This window comes from Nesoenas mayeri, assembly GCF_963082525.1.
Source record: "Nesoenas mayeri genome assembly, chromosome: 3".
In the NCBI taxonomy this organism is placed as follows: Eukaryota; Metazoa; Chordata; class Aves; order Columbiformes; family Columbidae; genus Nesoenas; species Nesoenas mayeri.
The window spans coordinates 53750736-53767463 of record NC_137544.1 but is presented as its reverse complement, the minus strand read 5'-3'; positions in this window follow the sequence as shown (position 1 = coordinate 53767463).

Genomic DNA, 16728 nt, shown 5'->3' with positions numbered 1-16728 from the left:
ACAAAAATAACTTTATTAAACGGGAATTGAGACTAGATTTTAAAAGTTGTTTTGTTTTGTTTTGATTTGGTTTTTTTAAGGAATCTCTGTCTCCCAAGTTGTTTATAGTTAAACATCTAAAATAATTTTCTGAGCACTGAAAAAATTGACTCTAAAGCCAAGTCTTTCCCTTACTTTAAAACAGAGGTTGTCTGCTTGCATTTTATTTTGAACTGCAGCATGTTTCATACACAGTTCAGGTGCACCTCCAAGGCATCTCTGTTTTACTTACGGAGGAAATGAGTCATCATGTGCTATTCAGCAAACACTGTGTGAGCACTTTGAGGATGCAATGGCATTCCTGGCCTCCCAACCCAATCTCACAGTATTATCCTATGGAACCATTACCCTGTCCCATTTGTGAACTGTTCCAGGAGATGCCCCTTCTCACCACTTGAAAGGGTGTGGTCTATGTCTTGTGACTGTCAGACAGATCAAGATTTTGTTATATGGCTCACAGAGCAAGAATAGTTGTCAGCCTTCTTTACAATATTTTAGGTGTAATGACAGGAACTGAACTGTATCACTTATCGGTATTGGAGCAATGTTTTTTTGGTATATGGATTGTTCTGAACCTCACTTTACATATGAAATAAGCTTGGTTAAACCCTCATGCACACTTTTTGTTGAGACAGCTCAAGGTATTAGCAGAAATGGTGAGCTGAGCAACTCAAGACTAATGGGTTCATATATATGACTTTGCTTTTTTTCAGGTTGGGAAAGAAGTCTGCACAAGCCATACTATTTGCTTCAGCTGACACTGAAGTGCAGATTCCTTAGTTGTATGCAAAAGATATTGGTATGCTCTGCAAAAACTTTTAGTTTCACTTGACATGGTATTGATACCATGATACCAGATTTCTTCTTGTTATACAATTATGGAAATGAGCCCAAAGGATACTTAATCAAAGACTAAATAACGGCTGAAATAGTGGTAATAAGAGCACAATATCCTTACTAATTGAGCACTGTCAGAGCGAAGCAATGATACTCATGAATTGTAAACATGTGCTCTATAGTACCACATCATTGTATATATTCATACTAGGAGAAAACAATTATTTCATGTCCAAAATCAAACATACAACATAAGCAACTGCAGATGCAGATGCAGAAGCAGATGCAATCCTAAGATTACATGACTTCATTATTTTGGAGATCATTGGATTAGCATGCTACTTATGTATTCAGAGAATAAAGACTTCATTTATTTGGAGTAGAGATATCAGTTTTATCAATATTTTCACAAAGAGTCTTTTGCATTTTACCCACCCTTATAGTCTTCCTTGTCTGCAGGTTTTCAGCCTGTATTTATGAATTTATTTTGGTGTCTCTCTGCTTATCTATTTGAACAAGAGGTTTTCTACATGTATGTTATTTTAGAGCACTTCCTTTATTCCCTTCTCCAATGTACATACAATGTGTTTACCTGATTACACATGTTTACATGTGATTACATGAGGTGTTATTGGAGAAACAAACTTTTGAGGACAGAAGTCATGTTTGTTGCTTATCATGTCTCAGTTTCTATATGTATCTGTGGCAGATCTGAACTCATTCCTCTGACAGGAAGACAATATGATATAAAACTGATGCTTCGATCAGAAAATTGAGTATTTGTTGCTTTAGAAATAACAGAGCTTCACTGAAGTAGGATGCTATACTAGCTGCTGAGTCTTACAGACACAGCATAAATGGCATTGGTCCTTGTAGACCAAGCTGGGGAGAACTGGAGGCAGTTTACATCCTAGCTATCAGTTCCCAGACTTGCTGTCAAACAAATACTACATTTGTAGTGTAGTGTAGTGTGTGAACTCTAAGGACAACAGTGACCCACTAAATTTAGCTTAAACGCATAAATAAAAAGTACTTCTTACAATGTATGGTCATATCTTGGAACTCAGAATATTGTGGAGGCCAAAAATACAAATGGATTCAGAAACCAACTGGATGGTTTAATGGAAAAAATTCCACTAGAGCTATAAAGGTACAGCTTCTGGCTTATGATGTCCTAAGGTACATGTTTTCACAAGCTGCAAGGTTAAGTTTCTCTGAATACTTTTCTTTATAGCCCTTTCCTACATATCACCACTGATCAGTTAGAGGTGGGACATGGAGCTACAATGAGCTGGGCTGTATCTAGGTAGACCAGTTAGGCACATTTATTTGAGATACAGTTGACTGTGCATGTCCTGAACATAGTCTTAAATAACAATCTACATGATGGACCCTGATTGTCCAAAGCATGGTAATGGTAGCAGTTAACTAAAGAAAAGGAAATTTCTTTTGTTTCCTGATCAGTCAGCCAAATGTTGGAAAGTGTGGAAAAAACCCCAGCATGACATGGTGCCAAAGGAGAAGAAGCCATCTTATTTGCACTGCTCGCCTGGAAGGTGTTTCCAGGTGTCCTTGCCTGCAGGGTGTCCTGTGCTGGTCCCTTCATCTGAGGCACTCACCTCTCAACTTCACCTTGAGGAAGAAGGACAGGGTGGCCCAGTGGTGGGCTCGCCACCAGCAGGGTGTTGGGGAGGTGGAGACTGAAGGTGGTCTGGGGGGATGAAACGGGATCCGGGGCTGTGGGCAGGGTAGGAGGAGCCCCAAGAGCCTGGGAAGGGAGAGGCAAGGCTGGGGGTGCCCTCAGGTCCTGGACAGACCATTCACACCTTTTCCACAGGGCAGCTTAACTCTGGAGTCCACATGCAGCACTTTCTCACTAGGAAGTGAAAGTTTAGGCCATTGTAATTGGTACTGGCTGACTAATGGGAAAAAAAACCAAACCCATACTAATAAAAACCAGTATCACTGAAATAAAAAGCAAGAGAAAAATGTTTGTTTCCTTGCATACTTTCCAGAAGGCAGAAGGAAAACACAGCATGGAAAAAAAATGAATCATAAACAGCACATAAAAGATTAGCTCACGGAGTTGTTGAGAGAAAGGAGTTTGAATTATAAAGAACTAAAAAAGCGACAGCCCACTTGACTGAAGTGCTGGAAAAGACATGTTGTTCTAGGGTCAGAGGTGACCTCAGGCAGGAGGACACACTTGCTAGTGTGATCCACTGAACTTACTGGACACCTGGACCTGGAATGGGCCATGAAGACATCCACGTGCTGGGAAGATCCCTTCATCCTGTACAGGGGTGTTGGTGACTGACCACACTTGAGGTTAGACTGAGGTTTTTGACTCAGGGAAGATGTGGAACATGGGGGACTTCTTCTTGAGAGAAAACCAGAAGACCAAGAAAAGGAGCCAGTGGTACAAGATGAGTTAGAACAGCCATCTACCGCATGCATAGTTCCTCAGGCAGTATGAATCCTGTATTTTTTACCTCAGGATAAAGACAAGGGTGATGCTGAGATATTTCTAAGTGCTTTCAAGATAAAGAGTGAACTAAAGTTGGAAAATGTAGTAATATGTTTCCTTATTAATGGAAAAAGCCTCTAGAAATCACATGGTTGGTAGTGTTATGGAATATAGTAATGTACTGTGTAAGCTCCCCTTACTTAAAAAACTGCAAATGGCTTGAGATGGCACCCTGAACATTTATGAGGAAATTTTAAGGAACTTAAAAAACAGGTTGATCTTGAACTATTTTAAATGAGGAAACTGCTGAAGGAACTGACTTCTGATAAGAGTTTAACAGCTCCTAAAGAGGTCTACATGCTGTCAGAACTTCAGATATTTATGCTTTATGCCTGTATTAATTAAATCCTGTAATAGACCATAAACTAACATACAAGTAGCTCATAAGATGTTCAGTAAATACTTCAAGCTCATTTCCATGTTTTACCCAAGGTAAATAAAGCATGTTATCTATCCAGAGGCTGAAACAAGCAAAATGCAATAATTCTAGTGTCACTGTGAGGTTCATGACACATAATTGTCATCAGCAGGCTTACCCACATTAAAATGGAAGTTTCCAGTGACTGTGGTTTTGCTGTAGAATAGGTGATTTGCAAGCTTCAGTTACCTAGAAAATGGAAATCATACTCTCTTGCAATAGTGAAGATATGTTTTTAGAAAATATTCATGGGAGTAATCATAACTAACTCTAGATACCTAAACAGCACAGACTCATTCCAGTTGCCATAAGTGTAGGCTTCTATGCAATTTGTGCAGTGTGGCTGCTGGCTACCACACCAGAATGGAGTAGGTGTCTTATACGTCCTCTGTCCTATCTGCCAAAGCCATAGGACATGTTAGATACTCCGCGGCAACTCATATCTCACTAGATGCCAATGTTTAGGCAACTGAATTCAATTCCAGAGAACTAGTCTAAGCAACTCATCTGTGGTCTCTCTATAGGCAGGGGAATTCTGTCCTTATTTTAGAAAATAATAATGAAAATTATACAAAAGTAAGTCTCTTTAATCTTGCTTCAAAGCCTTTCTATGTTGTGGAAGCTACTCTTCAATTGGCAGGTCTCCCTCGCCTGAGATAAGGTCTGAGATGGATGTAACATTCCCTCTCTGGAGATGCAGATCTTTCTCTTTTGATATGGTAGAGCATTTAGGCAGAAGAGACAACTAGCTTAGCTAGCACATGCCTGCGTGAGGTACATCTACCCTCAGACACAGTCTCAAGATGGAACAAAAGAGGATGAAGAGCATTTCAAGGTGTGGAGAGAATGAGGAGTTACTCTCTAGGTAGAATGGGTAGGTCTGGTGGACTCGAGGCAGACTGGGAGGAGCGGTGTCCTGTTTGCAACAGACACCAAACCATTGCATTTTGAATCTGCACTGCATTCACTCCAAATATGAAACTCCTAGTGGGACTGCAACTCATGGAATCTCATCTGAGCCAGCTGCCAGGCAGCTCACAGTGGGTTCTGCTGGCAGCATAGGTGGCTGTAAGCTGGATCTTGGCATAGATCGGTTGCCCAAAATGACCCTAGGTCCATGGAGGAAAGTCTACACTGAACCTACTCTGCTCCAGTTAAACAGCCAGAAATAATACAGCTATCTGGTTTAAAATTAACCTCTGTATGTACATATGAACAGAACATATCCTTAAGTATAGTACTCAAAATCTCCCCACAAACTGATCATTAACTGTGTTAATTATACTTAGAAGCAAAATTTACACTGTGTCCCAAATAGTGAGTAGAAGGTATAGATGACAGACTTTGTTCCCTAGGTTCTGCTATACAAACATAATGTGATTACACCTTAGTAGAAACGGTGAGTGCTCTGGGAATTATTTTAAATCAGATTTTCTATGTTGAGGTTCTTGAATGGAAAGCTATTTTACGCTACTGAAGCAGAACAATTATTCCTTCTAAATTTATGTTCAATCATTTCACTAAGTGCAGTTATGTGTTGGTGAGCTACCACAATTTAAATAGGAATGCCTTGGTACTTCTATAGAATTTACTAGATTATCAAAGTCCAATGGTAAGTGAACAATCTGGGCATTTGCAATTGTCCATTGTTAAACTGACTTCTGCCCTAGATACAGAAACTAAAATTAGTGGTATTTACTCAGGCTTAACACCCTATATTACATTTGCAGGAAATGATAAGCTAGAGGGAAAGTATTCAAGATGGGGGGTAATCTTTAAGCAAAAATACAGGGGTGGTTTGGTTTTTTTTTGGAAAGCCTAGTTCAAAGAGTATGTAGACATATAATTTGGGGATGCAATGCAATTACCAGAAATAATTTAAAATGGGTTACTTCACTTGACTATGACTCTTTGAAGAATAAATAGTAATTGTTTTAAATGCATAATTACTTTAATATTGGCTCCTTTCAGCAAGTCACAGACTCCTAGATTAAGCTCTAAGTCCTGTGCATCTGTCCACTCAAATTCTGTTTATTCTTCAGGCTGTCATAGTTCCATTATTAAACCTCTTGAAGCCCTTTGATGTGTTCCTGCACATAAAAAGACTGGTGCAGACTTTCATGCAGCCTGATCTTTGCTACACTAACTTTTTTTCAGCATAACTGAAGTCTGAGAACAAGTTAAAATCATCATTAAGAAATCTTGCTAACAAGAAATACTGTATTTCATAAATGTATTTATGTCCACACAAAACTTTTTTGCAAAGCCTTGTGTGAGAGGCTGCAGATACATTTCTGATTTTTGGAAAGAAATCCAGTATTCACACTTGGCTGTGTTTCTCTGGAAGGCACAGGCTGCTCTCTGCACAAAGTCGCAGGACAGCGTGCTTTGATCTTATAGCTGAGTACCACGCTCTGATGCCTGTGGGAAGCAGTGCTTAGGATTCATGTAGCTGGTCCTTTTTGGACAGTGCTGTGAGTACCATCTTGTGGACTCTGAGGTCCTGACCACCTGTGGCATTCAGCTGGGCTCTCTTGATCTACACCACCAATCCCACTTGATTGCTTATTTGCTGCCCGATTTGCAGAGGATGATGGCCACACCTGCGGCATGATTGTCTTTCTGCTGTCCTGAACCACAAGTGAGAATTCTCTGGGTTGCCATGTGCACAGTGTGTACAGAAATTCCACTTCTGTGCAAATACTTAACAAAGTAGACATAGCCAGAAGCTTCCTTAAGTTTGCTGTATGCCCCCTCCACTTCTCAGAAGCACATCTCAACAGGATGACCATGAGCCAGCACTGTGCCCTTGTGGCCAGGAAGGCCAATGGCATCCTAGAGTGTATTAGAAGGGGGGTGGTTAATAGGTCCAGAGAGGTCCTCCTTCCCCTCTACTCTGCCCTGGTGAGACCACATCTGGAATATTGTGTCCAGTTCTGGGCCCCTCAGTTCAAGAAGGACAGGGAACTGCTGGAGAGAGTCCATTGCAAGGCAACAAAGATGATGAAGGGAGTGGAGCATCTGCCTTATGAGGAAAGGCTGAGGGAGCTGGGTCTCTTCAGCTTGGAGGAGATTGAGGAGTGGCCTTATTAATGTTTACAAATATGTAAAGGGTGAGTGTCATGAGGACGGACCCAGGCTCTTTTTGGTGACAACCAATGATAGGACAAGGGGTAATGGGTTCAAATTGGAACACAAGAGGTTCCACTTAAATTTGAGAAGAAACTTCTTCTCAGTGAGGGTGACAGAACACTGGAACAGGCTGCCCAGGGAGGTTTGTGGAGTCTCCTTCTCTGGAGACATTCAAAACCTGTCTGGACACATTCCCGTGTAACCTCATCTAGGTGTTCCTGCTCTGGCAGGGGGATTGGACTAGATGATCTTTTGAGGTCCCTTCCAATCCCTGACATTCTGTGATTCTGTGATCTCATAGATGGCTCTGTAAGGTTTTGGCTGGTGAGCTGCTGAGATCCTGACTCCAATGGAGACACATTGCCAAGAAGCCGGCAGAGGAAGGCACTCAAATGTCAAAGCTGAGGGAAGAGGCTCTCTCATGGATAGTTCCAAGTTTCTCCCTAAAATCCGTGCAAATACCAGAGGAATCCAGAGAGTTTCTCTGAGTTGAGAGTGAAAAGAACAAAAACCAGGCTGTCTTTCCCCCATTGTTTATTTGAGGAAAAAAAATCTTTTACATTTTTGTTCTCCTTGATCTTGCTCATGTAATCTATAGCTATTAAGAAATCCATGCTGTCTTTGTAATGAGCAATAAAACATGCTGAGCTCTGTGTGTTAGCCCAAATCTGATCTGAATAACTATTTTATAGTTTTCTGCAGTTCCCTGTCTCATTTCTGTTGTCTTTTGCCTCAAGAGAAAGACAATAATGTCAAGTAGCAATGCACAGAGCCTACATGTGCTTATTCTAAAGCATTTTATAAGCCTTTATTTATAAGAAAAAAGCATTGTACAGAATAGTAAAAATTAATAGGTGTTAAGCTCTCCAGGAAGCATGGTCATAATATATTCTGCTCTCTTTTTTACAATACAAAGTTATATGTTATATCAGAAAAACGTGTAACTAAGTATCATTGACACGACATTGAGACGTTCATTGTTTCCTGCCTTTACCTCAGATTTCCAGTTTTTCAGAGTACATTTTACCTCCATGGGAGTTCTGCTAATCTTCAGTTTGGTCTGATGGTGGCAGCATCTTACTTCAATAGAAAGTTTCAGTCCCATGTGTCTGTGTTGTGGCTTGATCCTAGTATTGTTTGGGTCCTCTACATGAGGCACACTTTTAGCTACGCAAATGAAGACATATTCTGTCCTTGTTTTCTGGATCAAAAAGCTTTCAGTGTGAGATGCAGTATTCCCAGACAATCTACTAGTTGCTGCCTACAGATAACTTGCGATGTACAGTAACAGAAGCAGAATAGCTGAATACTTTGCTATTCACATTTTAATACTGCAGTTAGAGGACTTCTGTAGCAGCTACCGCTTGCCCCAGTACAGTGTTAACGCATTCCTGCTGTGACAATCCCTTGGGAGGGATGCTCATTTTCTATACATTTGGGGTCCCCTTTTGTCTGTGCTGTACCTTCTAGTGCTCTTTGGATTTTGGCTGATCAGCATGTTGAGGGCAGACAGGTCTGTATGTGTCCCCATTATCCTGGATAGGGTTATTACCTAGACCAGTTACACCTGGGTAAAGACTTGTCAATTTTATAAACTTCTGCTCAAAGATGGTTTTGTGATCAGAGTCCCCGGGGATTGAGAAGACACTGGCTTCCCCTCCCTTGTGAACTCAGGCCACTTTGTTCAGGTCTGAGTACCCCACTTTCCCAGTTTGGAGGAGAGAGAACAGCAGCGTCACCCACACACCTTTTTTCTGTCCTGCCAGCTTTGGCTCTGGGCTTTGTGGACAGGAAGTGTCTCCTGTTGTTTGGCCAAGGAATAACATTTGAGCCGGGGGAAGGTTCCCCATCCAGACCAAGAAGGGCTGTCATTATCATTGTAACATAAATAATGATTCAACATCCACTTAGCACTAGGACAGCCCTGACCGTAGCTCTGCACTAAGTGAGAGGGAGGGAGAAGCTCGCACAGCTGTACAAGTGCAAGCTGTGCTGCTGGGGATGGGCTGGGTAGCTAATGGTTTCTCAGCCTCTCTGGTAAATCCTGGTCTGTAACAGCACAATGATACATGAAACAGTTTCTGTAGCTGTAACACATCTCCCTGCTTTTGCTTTTTTTGCCTTTTTTTTTCCCTCCCTGAAATGTCATTGCTGAAGACCTTCGTAATGGCTGAATAGATCTAAACAATAGCTGCACTCACCACGCCAGCTTGACAAAGCTGAATCACACACAACTTATGCCTCAAGCTCTGAGTTCAGAAGGAAAGAAAGTGGAAAATGTCTTGTACCTCTGACCTCTCAAGTGTCATCTTCTTAGCAGTTCAGATCACTCTTCAAAATTATTCTATTACTCATCCAGCTCCCTGACATCTGTTTCTTCGTTTCCTGTCCAGGCTGTAATCCAAGGAAGCAACAAAAAATTTTTTTTTGAAGCAGAACACCTTGTCTGTAAGCTTGCAAGGGTGATAAAGAACAGTAAACACCCCTGATTGTGTGAAGCTCCATCATTACAACTTGAAAATCCAACTGAGAGAAGGGATGAGATAAAGACGTGTTTATAAGAAGCTATTATTTGATGGGCTAAGAATATGTGGCATACGACATGTATCCCCGTCAATGACATTGCCACTGATGTCGCTATTGAATAATTACTATTGATAGGCCACTGATTTCCACTCACCAACCTAAATAAATATTACACTGTAAGAAGCAATAAAGACAATTACAAGTAGATCAATAGTTTGTCTTGATCAGCTAAACTGGACGGTAAAGAGTTGTCAACACACTAGCATTATGACTCAAGCTACAGACAGTCAGAACATCAACCAACACTAATGATTACAGAGCTATGACAATAACACCAGCTGGAAATCTGCTCTTTTGAATGGGCCCAGCACTGATCTCATTTACTGGGACAAGTGTGAATTCATTACTTCAGTGGAGTTACTTGGAGTATCAATGAGCTCAGAATTTGGCTGACTATCCGTTACTGATTTCTGACACATCATTTTACAGCATTAACTGCTTATTCTAAAAGTCTAGGACTGTAGCTAAGCCATGCACCACCTCTTTGCATTACCTTTTGGTAACAGGATCCCTAGATTCCCTGGTGAAGTTCATAGTACAGATTATATTTTTTTCAGAAGTGTGAGGAAGTGCTAGCAGTGCTTTGGGTCACAGAACCTGGCCCCTGCAATCACGGGTGACCATGAAATGGGCCTTTTGCTTGTGCACAGCGGTCCTTAAGACATGCAGCCTTTCCTTCTGTAGATCTCCAAACAGTTTATGAAGGCAGTTAAGCATTATAACTACACATATGAGACCTATTTAAATAGCAATAAGCTACAGTAGACTGAGAATATGTAGCCTACTGACACACATTACTGGTGGCTGAATGCAAGACTGCTTGTGATACACCTGATAGATGTGGCAGTAAGTGTCTTACTACAATTTGGTAGTTCATTGTTGTAGAAGCAAATAGCATATTAGGTTCAGCCAGAGTCCTTGGTGTGGAAATTGCAGTCAATATTATGCATCACGATTGTGGCATATCCTCCAAGAGTGACCTCGTGGGCACTGAGTGTTTAGAATAACCATGATGCATGAGTCTTGAAGATAATGAACCTTTTAATTTTTCTTCTTCTTTTTTTTTTTTTTTAATTCAGATCCGTGTTATTACATGCAATGTAGATCTTTGATATTCTGCAAGAAATTTCTGAAGATTGCCCTGGCAACATACAGAGAGCCAAAGACAGTCTGTTGTGCTTGCTGTTCAATGTGAACAGTTCAAGAGGGGAAGGCCATTTAGACTTCACTGAAAAGCTGAAAGTTGATTCTATTTGTTCCATGTGTGTTTGTAGTATGTGGTGTAGGCTTACCCCCTAATAAAGGGGTTAACTTTTCGAATGGCTAGCTTTACAAAGTAATCATGGCACATGTGAAAATGATGACAGACAAACCACAGACAATTAGGAGACTGATCTGGCTCAATCATGAAAAAGTTTCGATGATTTCGTGAACCTCCAAGACATGTGGGGCATTTTGAGGTTTGTATTCCTGACCCTTACCATTGACTTTCTTCCTGCCAGCTACAGCGATCCACTATTCTCAGTATATGAATGCAGCTTCTCTTGCTCACAGACTCCTGGGGTAACTCTGTGGTCCAGTGCTCCCAGTCAGCAGTAGTCAGCAGAAATGGCTAATGTGGTTGGATTTCTCAGCACTACGTCTGAACAGACCTTGTTTGCTGTGTTATATATGGCTGCAAAAGTGCTCATGTTACATGGTATCACTAGGAGCCTTGGTTTGTGTGACTTAAACTTGCCCTTATATTTAAATTCAGTTCAGGACAATGAAGGGGATCATTAGTGGGAGAGTGACCAGTTAGACGTGCTTAGTGGAAACAGATGGTAATTCAACTAATATTGAACTGAAAACCAGGTCTATATCTATCTAAATCTATATCTATCTGTCTATCTAAGCTACTTTCATAAGGGGAACAAAAGCTTTTTTTAACACCTCTTATTTTGGTAGATTTTACTTTGCTTGGTCATACTGATCACGTGAATAAAGGAACCATAGTGAAGTGTATTGAAGCAAGAACATTTTGACAGGGAATTTTACTCCACCTTCTTTCCTAAAAAAACGGTGAGGCAAGCCAATATGATTTAAAGTAAAACCCAGCAGACAGTTCTGCTTTGCTCTGTTAAGTCCCTCAGCTTCTGCCAGAATGTCCATGAGAAGCAGCAGAATTTTTGTATGAAGTATAGTAGTGAGATGAGGGTGCTGGAGTGGAAACTTCATGCTTTTATTTCCACATATCACCGATTCAGTGCCTGACCTTTGACAAATCCCATAACTGCTGTACAACTCAATTTTCCTTCCAGTGCCTTGCCTTTCACCTTCATTAATTCCTGAAAGGCTGTTAACGTGTCACAATCTTTGTCTGAAAGGTTTTAAAAGATGTGGAGTATTGTAGTAAGCAATATTAATAATGAAAAATATCTAGTTAGCTTATATATTTGTGTATGATTTCTTCCTTTCTTTCTGAACCTAAACTGAAACATTTTCATATTTTCTGCTCTTCACTTTTCCTCTCTGTTCAAGAACTGTCTTGCTCCCTGTCATCCGAAAGACCACTAGTTCTAGTGCTCTTAGAAGTAAAGCATACATTCTACATTTATTCTAAGATTTCTCATGTAGTCCTGTATGGAATTTCCCTAGTAGATAGATGAGTTTGGTTTGGTGTTGTGGTTTGCCACAACAGAGTTAGCATCCATCTGGGGGCAATCAATCTGTTTCTGTACATTTCTTTGCTTATATCCAAGTAATCTTTTATGTATATAATAGCTTTGCAATTATTTACAGCAAAATATGGTAGTGGAAGTATCCTTGGAATTCAACTAGAGAACAGACAAGGTATTTCTATGTGAAGTCCCGTGTCTGAGTAAAAATTCCCTGTATTGGTGCTCTACCCATATAAAACTGGAATTGGAAAGAACTGCTCTATGTTCTGTGTTGCAAAGTTGGTGTTTCCTGATATTACTTTTTCTGTGGCTGTACTTCTGGAATCAGGGGTAGCAGAAACCCAAGGGAAAGTGTGATAAAATCATAGTTTCTGTACCCTCAGTGTGTTTTCAATGAAGTTTTCTCTTAGGCATTCAATTCCTAATTATTTAAAGTTTTTTTTTTTAAAAAAAGTTTACTTGCAAATGGAAAAATCTATAAATTCCAGGGAACTGTCGTAAAGTGGTTTTGTTAGTAACTGAACAAAGGACTGTGTTGTGTTAAACTATTCAGGTGAAATGAATGTTATTTGTTCCCTTTTGATAACACAAAAAGAAGGACCCAGTATTTTTTTAACAAATCTACTTTGTATATTTTGTATATTTATTTGTAAACAGTGCTAGAGGCTGTATGTCTCTTCCATGTAAAACAAAGAGCCATAATGCAGATGATATAAAGATACTATGCATCCATATGAAAGCCATCGAGTATCTTGGAAGTTTTTATAGTAATCGGAGACATGGAGTGGGTTATTCAAAAGTATCAATGCTCTCTAAAATAAAATTGAACCATAATCCCGTTTTTCCAGATACTTGCCTATAAAATCTCTGCGTGCACAAACAAGCAAGAGTTTACCAACCCAGACATGACAGTCATCTCTCTTACCAAGTAAAGTGCATATTGTGCTTTTGGAGAGTTTTCTGTGTATAAATCTGGTTGTGTGTCTAGAAGTGTGAGAAATCGTGCAAGTGGCTCTCAGATTCCATTTGCTTTTTTTCAGCTAGTAGGGAGCAGGCCATCACATAAAAGATTGAGTATATATTCTATCAAAAATCCAAATGAATGCATTATTTTTTGCATGTGTGGCTATCAGAATAGGACGGAACTCTTATCACCACTGAACTGGAGTGTTCAAAATGTTGTTTTCTCTGGAATGCCGTGGCAGGTCTCACATGCAAATGGGATTTTTCTCTTCACTGTCTTTTTCATAGCCTGCATCTGACATAGGAAATTTCACATTAATTGGTACTGTTACATCACTGTTACTTTTGTAAATACAGAGCTGCACTGTTGGCTTGCCTAGTTGTAAGTTGAATTATGGCTGTATTCTGCACATAGTCAGGAAACAATAAATGAAGAGGCCATAAAATCAAGCAGAAATACAATTTTTTGTTTTCTGAAACTTTTTTTTTCTTTTAACAAAAAGCAGTAGCAGAAGAGAAGATTGTGATAGTGTAGAAAGAGAAAACTGTGAGAAAAAAAAAAGAAAAAGTGAGTGAAGTGTAAAATATTACTCTAATGAAAAATTGCTTTCTTTAGATGTACGTTTGCTTTGAAATCCATGCTGGGTCTCCTAGTACTTGCTGAGCTTAGCTTTAAGCCCTGAAGCTATGATTTAAAATAATATATATTTGCTCTTTCATCTCTGTGCTCTATTGTATCAATTTCCATGAAAACACCTGGAAGGATCCTTAGAGCTCATCATGAACTCTGACTCCAGAGATTTTAATCTTTAGTTCCTGCTGTGAACTGATACTACACATGCCACGATCTGTCTGTGGTTTCTTTCTAATATTTGGTATAAAATGTAACATATATCATAAGGACCAGTGCAAACACATTTACCTGGCTAGCAGCCTTCTACAAATTTGTTTCTTTTTGAGATTGCAATCTGAGCTCATTTTTACTTAGAAAACCGATACACAATGCTGATCTCAAACCCTTTGGAATTTCTAAATCCAGAAAGTTTAGGCATATTAATCCATCCAAAGATTGTGTACTTAATTTCAAAAAGTATTTCAGGCTTTAAGGTATCTGTTATTTTTCTGTCTGCTTTTCCTTATTTTTCTAGTGGTTATCATGGGGGCTTTGGCTCTCCGTGCCAATGACAAGGACCTCAGGTCTCTGTTTTCATCAGATGCTCATATTTTTCCATTGCGAGGTTTCGTTAACTGAAAACCCACGAAACCTTCAGAGACTGTTTTGTAAGTGAAAGAAAAATGATTTCACTCTGAACTAGATTAGTCACTAATTTTATGCTGTTAGTGGAGGGGCACAGATAAAAGCATCCTTTAGAGAATATTATGGGTTACATTATGATGATTTTGTGAAGCATCCTTAGTAAAATACGTCTGCTTACGATCCTCAGATGATATATAATGAGATTAGCAGGTAAACGTTTGAAATATAACCCCATAGTTTTAGAAAGATACTTAATTGTCATTTATTTTCCAGAAGACTTGAGAAACAGAAAAATTATGCAACATTTGAAATTCATGCAGTGAGTCACTGTTCAAAATCAGAACAGAGACTCTTCAAGTGTGGAGGACTTTTTCCATAATGATTGTTAATTTTTGTAACATAACTTCTCATTCTTCCCAGTTCTTCAGAATTAAAAAAAAATAATTTAACAACAAAAAAAATCAAATTCAAACTGAGCTGTAGGGTAGCATTATCAGGGAGAGCAATACTATCAGCCATGTGAGTCATTCAGCTACCAGTAAATTCTTCTTGCTAATTTTACAAGGTGAGAGTCATCTTTTGAACACAAAATATGTCCCAGCTTTGTGAAGACTGCAGTCTTTTGTAAGATGTTTTGATGACATGGCTGCTGAAATGTGTAGGAAGAATCTGGAAGACATTTGAACAATGTTGTGCTCATCAGTGTTTCTCTGTGCATGAAGATAAAGCCCCTTGGCATTTCCTTCCTTATCCAGGATTAGTTGTGTCACCAGCAGGTTGAAGGAGGTGATCCTTCCCCTCTGCTCAGTGCTGATGAGACACATCTGGAGTGCCGGGTCCAGTCCTGTGCTCCTGAGTACAGGAAGAAGGGGACATACTGGAGAGTCCAGCAAAGGGCCACAAAAGTGATTAAGGGACTGGAGCACCTGTCATATGAGAAGCTGAGAGAGCCGGAAACAGTTCAGCCTGTAGAAGAGGAGGCTCCAGGGATCCCACCAATGTGTACAAATGAATACCTGAAGGGACAATGTAAAAAGGAGGGAACCTCTTTTCAGTAGTGCCCAGTGACAGGACCAGAGGCAGTGGGCACACACTGAAACACAGGAGGTTCCCTCTGAATATTCAGGAAACAGTTTTTCACTGGCACAGGTTGCCCAGGGAGATTATGGAGACTTCATCCTTGGAAGATGTCTGGGCATGGTCTTGGGCAACCAGATGTAGGTAGCCCTGCTTGAGCAGGGGGGTTGGACCAGATGACCTCTGAAGGTCCCTTCAAACCTCAAGCGTTCTTTAATTCTATGATCTGACTCTACAATTTGGACTGGAAGTGGCAGTGGGAGCTGAGAAGGAAGGACTGTGGTGAAGAATCAAGAAGACATTCAGGCTCTGCACTGCAAGGTAAAGGCAGGGATGGCTTTACTTCCTTCCCAGGTGGCAGCTGCAAATCCAACAAGCTCCCACTGTCACCCATTTTCTGCCCCAATAAGCTTTATCTAAGTCATGCAGCTTGCTAGAGCTCCTCAGCTTTCAAAAATATAAAAGGGCCATGAGTATAATTTGACAATGTCATCAGTTCCTTCATAACTGGCTTCCAAAAGACACTATGATTAGTCATCTTCCAGGAGACAAAGCCTCTCCTTTCCAGCTACAGCTATTTCTATGGCTGAATGGCAACAGGAAGGGTGGAAAAGATCCATTCCCAAATCTGCCAAATATAAAGGTCTGGGCCCACTGCTAGCTCCATCTTTGTCTCACAGGAGAAGCTGGCTGTGACTGTATATATGGGATTTCTTTCAGAGGGTAACAAGCCACAGCTCAGCTCTTGAATCTGATGCTGTAGGAGATGTGTCTCCTCACACTGCTCTGCTGGAGGCACCAAAAGTGAGTACATGCACCAGCACTGCAATGACTTGTGAAATACCAGTATAATCTGAGTTGTTTTTTTGGTGGCAATTTTTCTATAGACCTTCCTAAAACCACCTGATTTAACAAGGTAAATATGGCAATTTTGGAACTGAGCTTCTTTTATTGGGCTTTAAACCAATGTGGTACACCAGTCCCTACAAAATGCTGTGCAAGTTGGATACTTATGACCTTTTTTAGAATTTTTGCTTCAATCCTGGCAAAACTTTAGCATAGCTTTTATACAGCCTCACATACCTTAATCAAAACAAAGCATAGTAATATTATGGGCATCTCCAGAATGTAAGGAGTGGGATTTGCTAAGCGGTTTAGTGATATGAGTCCCATTAAGTTACTTGTCACCAGTCCCATAGCTACAAATCCTCAGGTCTGCTTATAGGGCTAG